Source organism: Nycticebus coucang, chromosome 17 (genome assembly GCF_027406575.1).
Source record: "Nycticebus coucang isolate mNycCou1 chromosome 17, mNycCou1.pri, whole genome shotgun sequence".
In the NCBI taxonomy this organism is placed as follows: domain Eukaryota; kingdom Metazoa; phylum Chordata; class Mammalia; order Primates; family Lorisidae; genus Nycticebus; species Nycticebus coucang.
In genome coordinates this window covers 37,198,394-37,212,955 of record NC_069796.1, presented here as the reverse complement: position 1 = coordinate 37,212,955, position 14,562 = coordinate 37,198,394, and the positions used below count along the sequence as shown (strand labels likewise).

Here is a 14,562-nt window from a genome sequence, read left to right as displayed (position 1 = left end):
GCAACCAAAAAATAGCTGGGCGTTGTGGCGGGCACCTGTAGTCCCAGCTACTCGGGAGGCTGAGGCAAGAGAATCGCTTAAGCCCAGGAGTTTGAGGTTGCTGTGAGCTGTGATGTCACAGCACTCTACTGAGGGCAACATAGTGAGATTCTGTCTCAAAATAAATAAAATAAAATAAATAAAAAATGAAATAAAAGAAGACAATTTTTACACTATAATTTATTGTGCTGATGGTGCAAAAGCAATTGTGGGTGGCTTGGTGCCCATGCTCAGTGGTTAGGCGCCAACCACATATCCTGGGGCTGGCAGGTTTGAATCTGGCCCAGGCCTGCTAAACAACAACAACTACATCAAAAAAAATAGCTGGGGTTTGGTGCCTGTGGCTCAGGCAGCTAGGGCACCAGCCACATAAACCTGAGCTAGTGGGTTCGAATCCAGCCCCGGCCCGCCAAATAACAATGATGGCTGCAACCAAAAAATAGCCCGGCATTGTGGCAGGCACTTATAGTCCCAGCTACTTGGGAGGCAGAGGCAGGAGAATCACTTGAGCCCAGGAGTTCGAGGTGTGATGCCATGGCACTCTACCCAGGGTGACAGCTTGAGGCTCTATCTCAAAAAAAAAAAAAAAAATAGCTGGGCATTGTGGCAGGTGCCTGTAGTCACAGCTACTTGGGAGGCTGAGGCAAGACAATCACTTGAGCCTAAAAGTTGAGGTTGCTGTGAGCTATGACGCCATGACATTCTGCAGAGGGCGACAAAGTGAGACTCTGTCTCAAAAAAAAAAAACCACTCAACCCTTGAGCATGTTTTTGAAATAGTCTGACAAAATAGGAAGTACACATAAATTCCTTGTGCTACTATCCCAACTCCTACAATTGTTTGAATTTCAAGCAGAACCAGCCTCTTTTTTCATGGAGAACCATTTTTACTTGAAAGAATGACTGAGAGACAAACTGACTATTTAGATTGGAGTGTTTGGCAGATAGTTTCCCCAAAATGAACAAAGTGAGCCTGTCACTTCAAGGAAAACAACTGACGGTATTTGTTGCCAATAATAAAATTCAAGCTTTCAAGTGAAAAATTAGAATTTTGGAACACTTGTATCTGCCACCATGAACTTGAAAGCTTCCCAATACTTAAAAACTTCTCTGATGAGATTGATAATGATATAGTGAATGTGATTTTTAAAATATCATATAATGAGATGCAACAACATTTAGAAGATTTTATAATTCAGCAGATCTATATTTTCCAAATGACCAGTGCATAATGGTACAAAATCTCTTCAAAGTTCAATATAAACCAACAAATTTTGATGTAACAAAATAGAAATTCATTGATATGGTTTTAGATTCTACATAGCAACTGACCTTTAACAAACTATTGTACGTCGGCTCGGCGCCTATGGCTTAAGCTGCTAAGGCGCTGGCCACATGCACCTGAGCTGGCAGGTTTGAATCCAGCCTGGGCCTGGCAAACAATGACGGCTGCAACCAAAAATAGCCAGGCGTTTGTGGCAGGCGCCTGTGCTCCCAGCTACTTGGGAGGCAGAGGCAAGAGAATGGCTTGAGCCCAGGAGTTGGAGATTGCTGTGAGCTGTGATGTCACAGCACTCTACCCAGGGCGACAGCTTGAGGCTCTGTCTCAAAAAAAAAAAAAAAGACAAGAAAAAAAACTTATTGTATGTCAAGTTGTGTAGTATCAAAGAAAAATATCCCCAATTATCTGAAAGTGAAAATATTTCTCACTTTTCCAAATCTAGGGAGACATATTTTCTTCATATATTTCAACCAAAACGACCTATTGAAACTGATTAGGCTGAGCATATTGGCTTACACCTGTACTCCCAGCAGTCTGGGAGGCTAAGGTGGGAGGATGATTTGAGCTCTGGAGTTCAAGACCAGTCCAAGCAAAAATGAAACTAAATACAGACAAAATTAGCTGGATGTGGTGGTGCAAACTATCACAGTAGTAGCTGGTAATCCCATCCACTCAGAGGCTGAAGCAGAAGATCCCCTGAACCCAGGAGTTTGAGGCTGCTGTGAGTTAGGCTGATGCCATGGCCCTAGCCTCAGCAACAGAATGAGACTCTATCTCACAAAAATAAGACAAAATACATAAATAATTTTTTTTGAGACAGTCTCACTATTTTGCCCTCGGTAGAGTGCCATAGCGTCACAGCTCACAGCAACCTCAAACTCTTGGGCTTAAGTGATTCTCTTGCCTCAGCCTCCCTAGTAGCTGGGACTACAGGTGCCACAATGCCTGGCTAGTTTTTGGTTGCAGTTGTCATTGTTGTTTAGCAGGGCCAGGCTCGAACCCACCAGCTTTGGTGTATGTGGCCAGCACCCTACTCACTGAGCTATGGGAGCCGAGCCATAATTCTTTTGTGTGTGTGCCAGAGTCTTTCACTCTGTTGCCCTTGGTATAGTGCCGAGGCACACATCCACCTCAGACTCTTGAGTTCAAGTGATCCTCTTTCCTCAGCATCCCAAATACCTGGGACTATAGGTGTCCACAAGATGCCCAGCTAGTTTTTAGAGACAGAGTCTCACTCTTGATCAGGCTGGTCTGGAACTCCTGCCCTCAAGCAACACAGTGGCCTCAGCTTCCCAGAGTGCAAGGATTACAGGTGTGAGCCACTACATCAGGCCAAAAACCCTGATTAAATGCAGAAGCAGATAAGAGAATCCAGGTGTCTTCTATTAAGCTAGATAGTAACCAGATTTGTAAAGATGTAAGACCTGCTAATCTCATTACAATCCTTTATGGGAAAATATAGTACCTTTTTCACCAAAATGTGTTATTTGTATTTACATATAATGCTTTATTATTGTTATTTTAAATGGATTAATAAATATCCTTTCAACTTTTCAGTTTTCTTTTCTTTCTTTCTTTTCTTTTTTTTTTTTTTTTTGAGAGACAGGGTCTCACTGTGTTGTCCAGGCTAGAATGCAGTGGCCTCATCATAGCTCACTGCAACCTCCAACTCCTGGGCTCAAGCAATTCTCCTGTTTTAGCCTCCTGAGCAGTTGGGACTATAGGCACACACTACCATGCTTGACTAAAAAAAATTCCTTTTTTTAGGCTCGGCACCTGTGGCTCAAGCAGCTAAGGCGCCAGCCACATACACCTGAGCTAGCAGGTTCAAATCCAGCCCAGGCCTGCCAAACAACGACAGCTGCAACCAAAAAAATAGCCAGGCGTTGTGGCAGGCGCCTGTAATCCCAGCTACTTGGGAGGTGGAGGCAGGAGAATCGCTTGAGCCCAGGAATTAGAGGTTGCTGCGAGGCTATGGCACTCTACCCAGGGTGACAGCTTGAGGCTCAGCATCAAAAAAAAAAAAAAATTCTTATGCTGTCCAGGCTGATCACTAACTCTTTAGCCTCAAATAATCTTCCCTCCTTGGCCTCCCAAAGTTCTAGGATTACAGGCATGAGCCACATTGCCTGGCCTCAGTTTTCATTTTAATACAATAAAAAAAAATTTTTGAGACAGAGTGTCACTTTGTCACCCTCGTTAGAGTGCTGTGATGTCATAACTCACAGCAACCTCAAACTCTTGGGCTCAAGTGATCCTCTTGCCTCAGCCTCCCAAGTAGCTGGGAGTACAAGGCACCCTCCATAATGCCTGGCTATTTTTAGAGATGGGGTCTCACTCTGGCTCAGACTGGTCTTGAACCTGTGAGCTCAGGCAATCCACTTGTCTCGGCCTCCCATAGTGCTAGGATTACAGGCTGAGTCACGGTGCCTGCCCAATACAATAAATATTGATAAATATAATGCATAAACAAATGCTCTTGGTGTGGCGCCTGTGGCTCAGTGAGCAGGGCGCCGGCCCCATATACCAAGGGTGGCGGCTTCAAACCCAGCCCTGGCCAAACTGCAACAAAAAAATAGCTGGGCCTTGTGGCGGGTGCCTGTAGTCCCAGCTACTTGGGAGGCTGAGGCAAGAGAATCGCCTAAGCCCAGGAGTTGGAGGTTGCTGTGAGCTGTGTGATGCCACGGGACTCTACCGAGGGCAATAAAGTGAGACTCTGTCTCTACAAAACAAAACAAACAAAAAAAAAAACAAATGCTCTTGGAGACTTAACCTATGGGGGGAGGGGCAGAGTCTTACTCTGCTGCCCAGGATAGAATACCGTGGCATCAGCCTACCTCCTGGCCATCTCAAACTCCTGGGTTCAGGTGATCCTCCTGCCTCAGCCTTCTGAGTAGCTGGGACTACAAGCACCCGGCACAACACCTGGCTAATTTTTCTATTTTTAGTAGAGACAAGGTCTTGCTTTTCTCAAACTCCTCAGCTCAAGGGATCCTCTCACCTTGGTTTCTAAGAGTGCTAGGATTACAGTGTGAGCCACAGCACCTAGCCTTAGAGACTTAACATTTTAAAGAGTGTAACAAAAACCTAAAATCAAAAAATTTGAGAACTGTTGATTTAAAAACAGTCGGCCCCTCATTTTAAGAGATTATTCCATCCAGCTCCATAAACAGTTATTCCATAACGAGTCTCTTCTTAATTTGTAAATATCTTTACAAGAATCATTACAACTCACACAATGTTTTGGAGCTATAGAGATAGGCTCCATCCGTTCCTCAAAAGTCTCCCATGGAGTATGTTTAAACATATGTTTTATAATAAACTTAAAAAACTTAATAAAAATTATTTTTAAAATAAAAAAAAATAAAAAGTCTCCCATGGTAGCCACTCATTAGAGATTCCGCACTCTGTTCTTTTCTCATAGAAATGGCTCAAATGGTTTAGTTAAACCCAACATCTTACTCCCTTTTTTTTTTTTTTTTTTTGCAGTTTTTGGCCGGGGCTGGGTTTGAACCCACCACCTCTGGCATATGGTGGGTTACTCCGTTGAGCCACAGACACCACCCAGACATCTTACTCCCTTAATGCCACCCCCTCTTCCCATCAGCACATTCTACTTTCAAATTTTCAAGCTGGTGACTGGTCAGGTAATGTTGGAGGAAGGGAGGATGAAGGGGCAGATAGGGTCAGACCTGTTTCTAAAATGCCAGCACTTTCAATTTGGAGGGTATTTTGCATGAATTTCCTCTTGAGTTCACAGGCTCCTAACTCAGCAGAATTAAAATGAGATGAAGTAATTAGAGCAGCAGCCTGTGAGGATGTTCTGGGCCTGGCATGCAAAAGAAACGTGGGGCAGGGGGAGAGGAAAGAGAGAAGAAAGCCTTAAAGTAGAGGGTGAGGCAAGAGACCCCTCTCAAGGATTAGCTCCTTGGGAACGACTTTCCTAGCCTCCCTAGCCCATTGTTCAGCAGCTCTCCTCTTTGGCCTGCCTACTTAGAACATACTCCTTGTCTGGCCCTTCACGATCAGGTGCCATTCTCCCTTTTAAGTCTCCTTTTTAGACACTTCATCAGATGCTCCTTACCTCTACTCATACTTAACCTCACCCTTCCACCCCTACACTATTGTTCTTTGAGTCTCCATATCTGCATTTACTACACTGTATTGAAATAATTGCTGACATGTCTAACTCTCCCAGGAGACCATTGGTTCCTCAACCTCTGGATTTCTTGTATACATTGCATCCTACTCCTCAAATTGCCACCTCATTATAAGACTTTCTCCCTTTAGCCCCCAGAGAGACTCTTAAATTAGTTTAAACAAGGCTTAAGTTATAAGCAATATGATGCAGTCTGGTGAGTGTCCCATAGTTTGGGTGCTAATACAATGTTGAGAGCAGGCATGTGACTGCCTCAAAAGATACAATTTGAAGGGATTGGTGAGTGAGTTATTTATGCTTGGCCCTTGAAACTCGGAATACCTGGCTAATTTTGATAAAAGTTGGTGACTACATTTAATTACCCATAAAAGACAGAGTCAGAGGCTCCTCTCTGGGGTAGCCTGCTTCACCAGCTTTTCCTGCTAGGCCTAATGGATCTCTCTGTAGAACTGCTATCTTTCACCTGACCAGATGAAATGGGCCTAGCAATTTTCAGCAATTTTCAACTGGTGTGCCATGAGAGGATCTTAGGTGTGCTGTGAAAAATTTTAAAGATCATTAATTAAAATATTCTCAAAAGAAGTTCAAAGTACATTAAGTATCTTCTTTATTTAACTCTTTTTCTTTAACATAATTTAAGTGTGCTGTGGAAATTTAACTATACGTAGTTTCAAATGTGCCATAAGATAAAAAACACTTCAGGGGTGCCTGTGGCTCAGTGGGTAGGGTGCTGGCACCATATACCGAGGGTGGCGGGTTCAAACCTGGCCCCGGCCAAACTGCAACAAAAAATAGCTGGGCATCGTGGCCTGTGTTGCCAGCTACTCGGGAGGCTGAGGCAAGAGAATCGCCTAAGCCCAGGAGTTGGAGGTTGCTGTGAGCTGTGTGACGCCACGGCACTCTACCCAGGGCCATAAAGTGAGACTCTATCTCTACAAAAAAAAAAAAAAAAAAGATAAAAAACACTTCCAGGTCTCTAGGGTCTGTGGAATCCTGGAACATCAGGCATCTCCTCTGTGTTGTCAGGAGGAGCAGCCCTCCTCTAGAAAGGAAATGGCTGAACCCTAACTCTCTCTCTCCCTCCCTCTCTCTTCTTCTTCTTCTTCTTTTTTTTTTTTTTTGAGACAGAATCTCACTTTGTCACCCTCTATAGAGTGCTATGACATCATAGCTCACAGCAACCTCAAACTCCTGGGCTCAAGCGATTCTCTTATCTCAGCCTCTCGAGTAGCTGGGACTACAGGCACCTGCCACAACGCCTGGCTATTTTTAGAGACGGGCAGGGGAGGGGGGTTGCTCTTTCCCGGGATGGTCTCAAACCCGTGAGCTCTGGCAATCCACCCACCTTGGCCTCCCAAAGTGCTATGATTATAGGCGTGAGCCACCTCACCTGGCCTTTCTTCTTCTTTTTCTTTTTTTTTTTTGTAGAGACAGAGTCTCACTGTACCGCCCTCGGGTAGAGTGCCGTGGCGTCACACGGCTCACAGCAACCTCTAACTCTTGGGCTTACGCGATTCTCTTGCCTCAGCCTCCCGAGTAGCTGGGACTACAGGCGCCCGCCACAACGCCCGGCTATTTTTCTGTCGCAGTTTGGCTGGGGCTGGGTCCGAACCCGCCACCCTCGGCATATGGGGCCGGCACCCTACTCACTGAGCCACAGGCGCCGCCCTTCTTCTTCTTTTTCAATGGCACTAGGATTTATTAGAATGTGCTTTAATACAGACACTGGGGCTTGCCCATGGTGTTTGCCCATGGTGCTTTTGATGCATAAAGCCACTTCTGCTAATTCTTCTTGAGCAATGATACCAGAAAGCTGACAGCCAGGTGGATGTCGTACATAAGTTCATCATCTGTCATCTTCACGTGGCCAAAAGCCACAGCTACACATAGCACCTTCTTCACTTGGAGCTTGATTGTGGATATTACCTTGTCTACTTTAGCCACCATATTTTTGTTGTATGTCAGCAAGGAAAGAAACTTTCCAGCCTTATTTAGTCCTGGGCCCAAGATTCATGGGGTCTGCTTAATCAGAGATGCCAAGGCCAAAAAGGTATCTTTTTTTTTTTTTTTTTGTAGAGACAGAGTTTCACTTTATTGCCCTCGGTAGAGTGCCGTGGCATCACACAGCTCACAGCAACCTCCAACTCCTGGGCTTAGGCGATTCTCCTGCCTCAGCCTCCCAAGTAGCTGGGACTACAGGCACCCGCCACAAGGCCCAGCTATTTTTTTGTTGCAGTTTGGCCGGGGCTGGGTTTGAACCCGCCACCCTTGGTATATGGGGCCGGTGCCCTGCTCACTGAGCCACAGGCGCCACCCCATTTTTTTTTTTTTTTTGCGGTTTTTGGCCAGGGCTGGGTTTGAACCCATTGCCTCTGGCATATGGGGCTGGTACCCCACCCCTTTGAGCCACAGGCACCACCCAAAAGTATCCTATTTCTTGGCCAGCTTCTCCACCATCTTCTTATTCTTGCCAAGTTTCTTTAGCACCTTGTTACCCATGGGAGGGATGTCTGCAGCTTTGGCCTCGTCACCTTTTTGCTGGCCTCTCAGGACACACACAGAGGACTTGGAGCAGGGGATGGACTTAAGCCTGATGGTGCCCAAGAAGCATTTCTCCTTTTTTTTTCTTTGAGACGGAGTCTCACTATGTTGACCTCATAGAGTGCCATGGCGTCACAGCAACCTCAAACTCCCAGGCTTAAGCGATTCTCTTGCCTCAGCCTCCCAAGTAGCTGGGACTACAGGCACCCGCCACAATGCCCAGCTAATTTCTATGGCAGTTGTTTAGCTGTTATTTAGCAGACTGGGGCTATGTTTGAACCCACCACCTTTGGTGTATGTGGCTGGCGCCATAACCACTGTGCTATGGGCACCGAGCCACATCTCTTCTTTGGAGGGTCATAGATCTTCAAGCTGATCTGCTGCTCCACTGTTTTCAAAAGCTTCAAGCACTTGTGCTGGTTCTAGTGCGGGACTTCCTCCTGCACCACCTTATACGGTGTTGTGACAGAGTTTGCTGATCTTGGAGTCTTGAGCCCCAATAACCAGAAAAGAGTGAATCCTGACTCCTTTGAAGTGTGGGACTCTCCTCTTTCCCTCACTATGAGGGCGGGAGGATAGGAAGCAGCATGAGAGCCTGCATTTGTCATGTGTGGTAAATCCATGTTCCCTGAATAAGGTCCTCTTCATTATATGAGAAAGGCTCATTCTTAGTCACATCTTTGGAATGAGGAATCTTGAATCAATAACACCACCCAACACACACACACACAGATTTTTGCGATATGACAAAGAATTGCTTAGCTTTTGTTTAGCCAAGTGAGGAAATCAATGCCAAACAAAATCAATGCCAACTACTATCTACTATCTTTTTTTTTTGAGACAGAGTCTCATTATGTCATCCTCGGTAGAGTGCCATAACATCACAGCTCACAGCAACCTCAAACTCTTGGGTTTAAGTGAGTCTCTTGCCTCAGCCTCCAAAGTAGCTGGGACTACAGATGCCCACTGCAACGCCTAGCTACTTTTTTGTTGCAGTTGTGATTGTTGTTCAGCTGGCCCAGGCTGGGTTAGAACACCCAGCCTTGGTGCATGTGGCCAGCGTTGTAACCACTGTGCTACGAGCGCCAAGGCTCTTTTTTAAAAATTTATTTATTTATTTACTTTTTTCTTTTATTTTTAGGCTGGGGCCAGATTTGAAACTGCCACCTCCGGTACATGGGGTTGGTGCCCTATTCCTTTGAGCCATAGGCGCCACCCTACTTTTTAAATTTTTTAATTTTTTTGGAGACAGAGCCTCAAGTTGTCACCCTAGGTAGAGTGCTGCAGTATCACAGCTCACCACAACCTCCAACTCCTGGGCTTGAGCTATTCTCCTGCCTCCACCTCCTGAGTAGCTGGGACCACAGGTGCCCGCCACAACACCTGTCTATTTTTTGGTTGCAGCCGTCCTTGTTGTCTGGCGGGCTGTATTTAAACCCACCAGCTCAGGTGTATGTGGCTGGTGCCTTAGCCGCTTGAGCCACAGGCGCTGAGCCTATTTATTTACTTTTGAGACAGAGTCTCGCCGTGGGTGGAGTGCCTTAGCATCATAGCTCATAGCAACCTCATACTCTGGGGCTTGATCAGTCCTCTTGCCTCAGCCTCCGAGTAGCTGGGACTATAGGTGCCCACCATAACACCTGACTGGTTTTTCTATTTTTAGTGTAGACAGGGTCTCACTCTTGCTCAGGCTGGTCTTGAACTCCTGAGCTCAAGCACTCCACTAGCCTAGGCGTCCCCGAGTCCTAGGATTACAGGCACCATGGCTGGCCAAGTTATAAACTTTGTTTATAACTCCTCTTTCAACTAAAGAGGAAAGTTTTTATATTGAATATATTTAACTATTTTTTTAAATATATTTAACTTTATTTAAAGACTCTTGCTTTCTCTTGCTTTCTCTCATTTGCCCTTGCTTTCTCTCATTTCATCATGGTAGTGAAATGGACCCACAAATATCCCAGTAAGGCATTTCAGAGGAACGTAACCAGCCTGTGAGCTCCTCTAGGTGGGTAGTGGTATTTATTCACGTGTATTCCCACGACCTAACTCAGAGCCTGGTTTATGGTAAGTGCTCACTGCATGTTTGTGGAAAAAAGGAAGAGGAAGGGAAGGAGGAAGGAATTGTCTTCCTTTAGTTCCCTGAAGACACTCATCAGTTTACTATGTCACACATATTCCCATTGCAATGCTCCATTCCCAAATAAATATCTTTTTTTTTCTAGAGAGCTTCTCTCTGTTATTTAGGTTGACAGTTCCTTCTCCCATAAAGTATAAAAAGTGGTCTGAGACTACTCCATCTGAAAGCACATGTAGAGAGAATAAGATGGAGTCAGTGAGGCTAGGGCAGACATGACACAGCTGGTCTGGTTGATTTAGGTCCTGCCTAACCTTCACCCCATGTCTCTTATTCTTACCACTGTTTTGTAAATTTAGCTCCCACTCTAAAGATGCCTATCTTGAGTAGTTTAGGTGGATTGATTTAGGAGATTAACTTTGAACCAAAATGCTGTTTTGGGTCATGGGTTATACTGATTATTATTTACTATGGGTCATGGGTTCTGCTGATTATTGTTTAAGATAAGGGTTAACATGGTCTTCACTTTGAACTTAAACATATGAAACTGTATTTTGGAAAAGAGAGAACAGAACAGTCTTGGAGAGGCTACTCTCCTTGTTCTCTAGCCTGGCCTTCTGACAAAGTTTGGTGAACCTATTCCCATTTCTGCATATTGGCTGACAGTGACAAGTGGCTGGCCCCTCTTCATCCAGTAACACACTTCCTCACCAAAACACCAATGCAGCCTTCCATACCTTTTTTTTTGTTGTTGAGACAGAGCCTCAAGCTGTCACCCTCGGTAGAGTGCCGTGGCATCACAGCTCACAGCAACCTCAAACTCCTAGCCTTAAGCGATTCTCCTGCCTCCGCCTCCCAAGCAACTGGGATCATAGGCGCCTGCCACAACGCCCAGCTATTTTTTTGGTTGCAGACAGTCATTGTTGTTTGGCAGGCCTGGGATTCAAACACGCCAGCTCAGGTATATGTGGCTGGCGACTTAGCCACTTGAGTCACAGGCGCCGAGCCAGCCTTCCATACCTTTAATCCCTGAGGCAGTGCTGAAGCTGGGCAAGGAAAATTCAGGTTTCATTTCACCCACAAAGTCACTTACACAAACACATTTACTGCCATCTTGAACCCACTAATGCCAAGAGGATCAACAGGAACTTTAGTGCTCAGTAAAAGGAAACAGAGTCTGGGTTGAGGTCTTCAAATTTAGGTCATTTTTTTTTTTTTTTTTGAGACAGAGTCTCACTATGTTGCCCTTGGTAGAGTGCCGTGGTGTCACAGCTCATAGCAACCTCAAATTCTAGGGCCTACGCCTTAAGCCATTCAGGCGTCCAACATAACACCCGGCTATTTGTTGTTGTTGTCATTGTTATTTAGCAGGCCCAGGCTGGGTTTGAACCAACCAGCCCCGGTGTATATGGCCAGCGCCCTAACCAATTAACTACTGAGCTATACAGGTGCTGAGCCCAAATGTAGGTATTTTTTTGCAGTTTTTGGCCAGGGCTGTGTTAGAACCTGCCACCTCTGGCTTATGGGACCGGCACACTACTCCTTTGAGCCACCGGCACTGCCCCCAAATGTAGGTTTTTATTGAAACTAAAGTTGTAGCTGAAGTCTGAAAATGTTGATCACGCCTACACATTCACCAAATATAAAATGTGGGAAAACATGATCTTGCCCATGAAACTATCCTTTCCTATGGTCTTTCTCTGCTTATTCCTAATTGTTATTATAATTTTAATGAGTCACCCTTCATTAATTTTATTTTACCCATTATACTAAGAACATGGGCCAAGATGTGCTTGTTGACTCATAAATTTAAAATAAAGTTTAAAGCACTTTGTAAAATAAAGTTTAAAGCACCTGTGGCTCAGTGAGTAGGGCACCAGCCCCATATACCGAGGGTGGCACGTTCGAACCCGGCCCTGGCCAAATTGCAACAACGACAAAAAAATAGCCGGGCGTTGTGGCGGGCGCCTGTAGTCCCAGCTACTCAGGAGGCTGAGGCAAGAGAATCACCTAAGCCCAAGAGCTGGAGGTTGCCGTGAGCTGTGATGTCACAGCACTGTACCAAGGGTGACAAGGTAGACTCTGTTTCTAAAAAAAATAAGTAAATAAATAAATAAAATAACTTGGGCAGCACCCATAGCTCAGTGGGTAGGGCGCCGGCCACATACACCGAAGCTGGCAGGTTCGAACCTGGCCCCAGCCAGCTAAACAACAATGACAACTGCAACAATAAAATAGCTGGGGCATTGTGGCGGGCGCCTGTAAGTTCCAGCTACTAAGGAGGCTGAGGCAAAAGAATCACTTATACCCAAGAGTTTGAGGTTGCTATGAGCTGTGACAACACAGCACTCTACCGAGGGCAACATAATGAGACTCTGTCTTAAAAAACAACAACAACAACAAAAGCCTGGGACTGAGATTCTGGTATATATGGCACCCCCTAAATTCTCTTTCCTTCCTAGGCTCTCAATCTTGTCTATTACAGGCAAGATTTAAGGTTGTATAGACATTCAGTCAGCAGAGTCTACCCCAGGTGCAAAACTGCTCCCTGTGTTAGTAGGTCTGTATCCCCCATGGGGGGCTGGAGACCTTGGTTAATCAATTGAGTTATGTTTTTTGCCCTTTTCTTCAAAATTTTCTAAATAATTCCCTTTGTCTGGACTCAGAAGAGATCAAAAAAATTCTTGTCGAGGATGATTGGTTTTGTGTGCATGCTCTGCCTATCCCCTCTTCTGGGGAGTGAGCCTTCACAGAAAACTTCTCTCAGCACAAGCACTGCTTTCCCAGGCAAGGTCTCTGAGCCAGGCTCCTTCTCCATCCTCTTCAGTATCTATTGGCCCAAATGCTTGCCTCCGGCTCTCTGGCCTGGCCTATCTGCTAAGAGGAGGCCGGAGGCTGGGTTGCTTCAAGCACTCTGTTCTGCTAAGCTTCTCAATGGCTTGGTGAAGATGTTTCCAACACTTTTCCCTTATAGACATACCAACAAATCAATCCCTAGGGTCATCTTGGCAGGGATCCCAACACCTTACAACTTCCTGTTTTATAATTTTTTATCTGATCTCTTGGGTGGCGTCTGTGGCTCAGTGAGTAGGGCACTGGCCCCATATACCAAGGGTGGTGGGTTTGAACCTGGCCCCGGCCAAACTGCAACAAAAAAATTGCCAGCGCTGCCTCGGCGCCTGTGGCTCAAGCAGCTAAGGTGCCAGCCACATACATCAGAGCTGGTGGGTTCAAATCCAGCCTGGGCCCACCAAACAACAATGACAGCTGCAACCAAAAAATAGCTGGATGTTGTGGTGGGCACCTATAATCCAAGTTACTTGGGAGGCGGAGGCAGGAGACTCCCTTGAGCCCAGGAGTTGGAGGTTGCTGTGAGCTGTGATGCCACAGCCACTCAACCCAGGTGACAACTTGAGACTCTTGTCTCAAAAAAAAAAAAAAAAAAAAAAAGCCAGGCGTTATGGAGGGAGCCTGTAGTCCCAGCTCCTTGGGAGGCTGAGCAAAGAGAATCGCCTAAGCCCAAGAGCTAAGGTTATTGTGAGCTCTGATGCCAAAGCACTCTACCAGGGACGACTAAGTGAGACTCTGTCTCTGAAAAAAAAAAAAAAAAAATTATCTGATCTCCCTTCAGCTTTGCAGTTAAATTCACTGGTAACGGGGAAATAGCTCATATTTTAAAAAAATCCTCAGAGACTGGAAGCCTGGTCCCCAACTTCCAGTTCTCTTTTCTTGTGACCTAAATATCCAGAATCCTTGGTGTTTTCAGTACAGGCCCCATTGGAACTGCTTTGAGCTCCACCATTTATCTCTAGAAAAGCCCTGAATATAGCAAGGAGGCTAGGGGCATGCTGACATCTGCTCGTCAGCAGGGCAGAAATGATGGCTTCAATTTCCTTTCTCAATTAATTTATTCCTAGGCTGCTTCCTCCCCACCTTCATAAGCCAGTTATTATTTTAAAAAGTCAAAGTAATAAAGCTGTTCTTCATTATTTGTCTGGTCGCATGCTTCTAGCCAGTCACACATACCCCACTTCCCCCTGTCCTTGACCTCTTCCCATCACTTCTCTTTTCTTCTTTTGCCTCCTCTCCCTCACCCCTTCCAGAGGGAGCTCTGGCTCGGCCCTTCCTCAAAGTCTTACACTCTTCCTACAACCTTCTCAGCTCATTTTCCACTGGGTTTATCATCACAGTGCTGAATACACACCTCATGATATGCTTTCCATTTACAGATTACCTCATGCCAATGTCCCAGAAAGAACAGAAAAATCCCAGGAGATTCAGGTGCTATAACACACTTGGATTTATCTCCCCTATCCGAACAACAGGAATTATAATCTCAGAGCTGGGTAATGCCCAGACACTGGCCTTGGCACTGGGTCTGGGCCAGGAGCCAAGATTTTTGTCGGGACAGCCTTCAGCCTACCACAGTTCTTCCCCTTGTTCCGCGCTTTGACATCCTTGGGCAGTA

At 45.6% G+C, this 14,562-nt stretch overlaps 1 pseudogene; it reads right to left on the bottom strand.

Moving 5' to 3' along the window:
• Positions 1-7,261: 7,261 nt before the first annotated feature.
• The window catches only part of LOC128568515 (60S ribosomal protein L10a-like), a 52,852-nt pseudogene continuing 45,551 nt past the window's right edge, over positions 7,262-14,562 (bottom strand).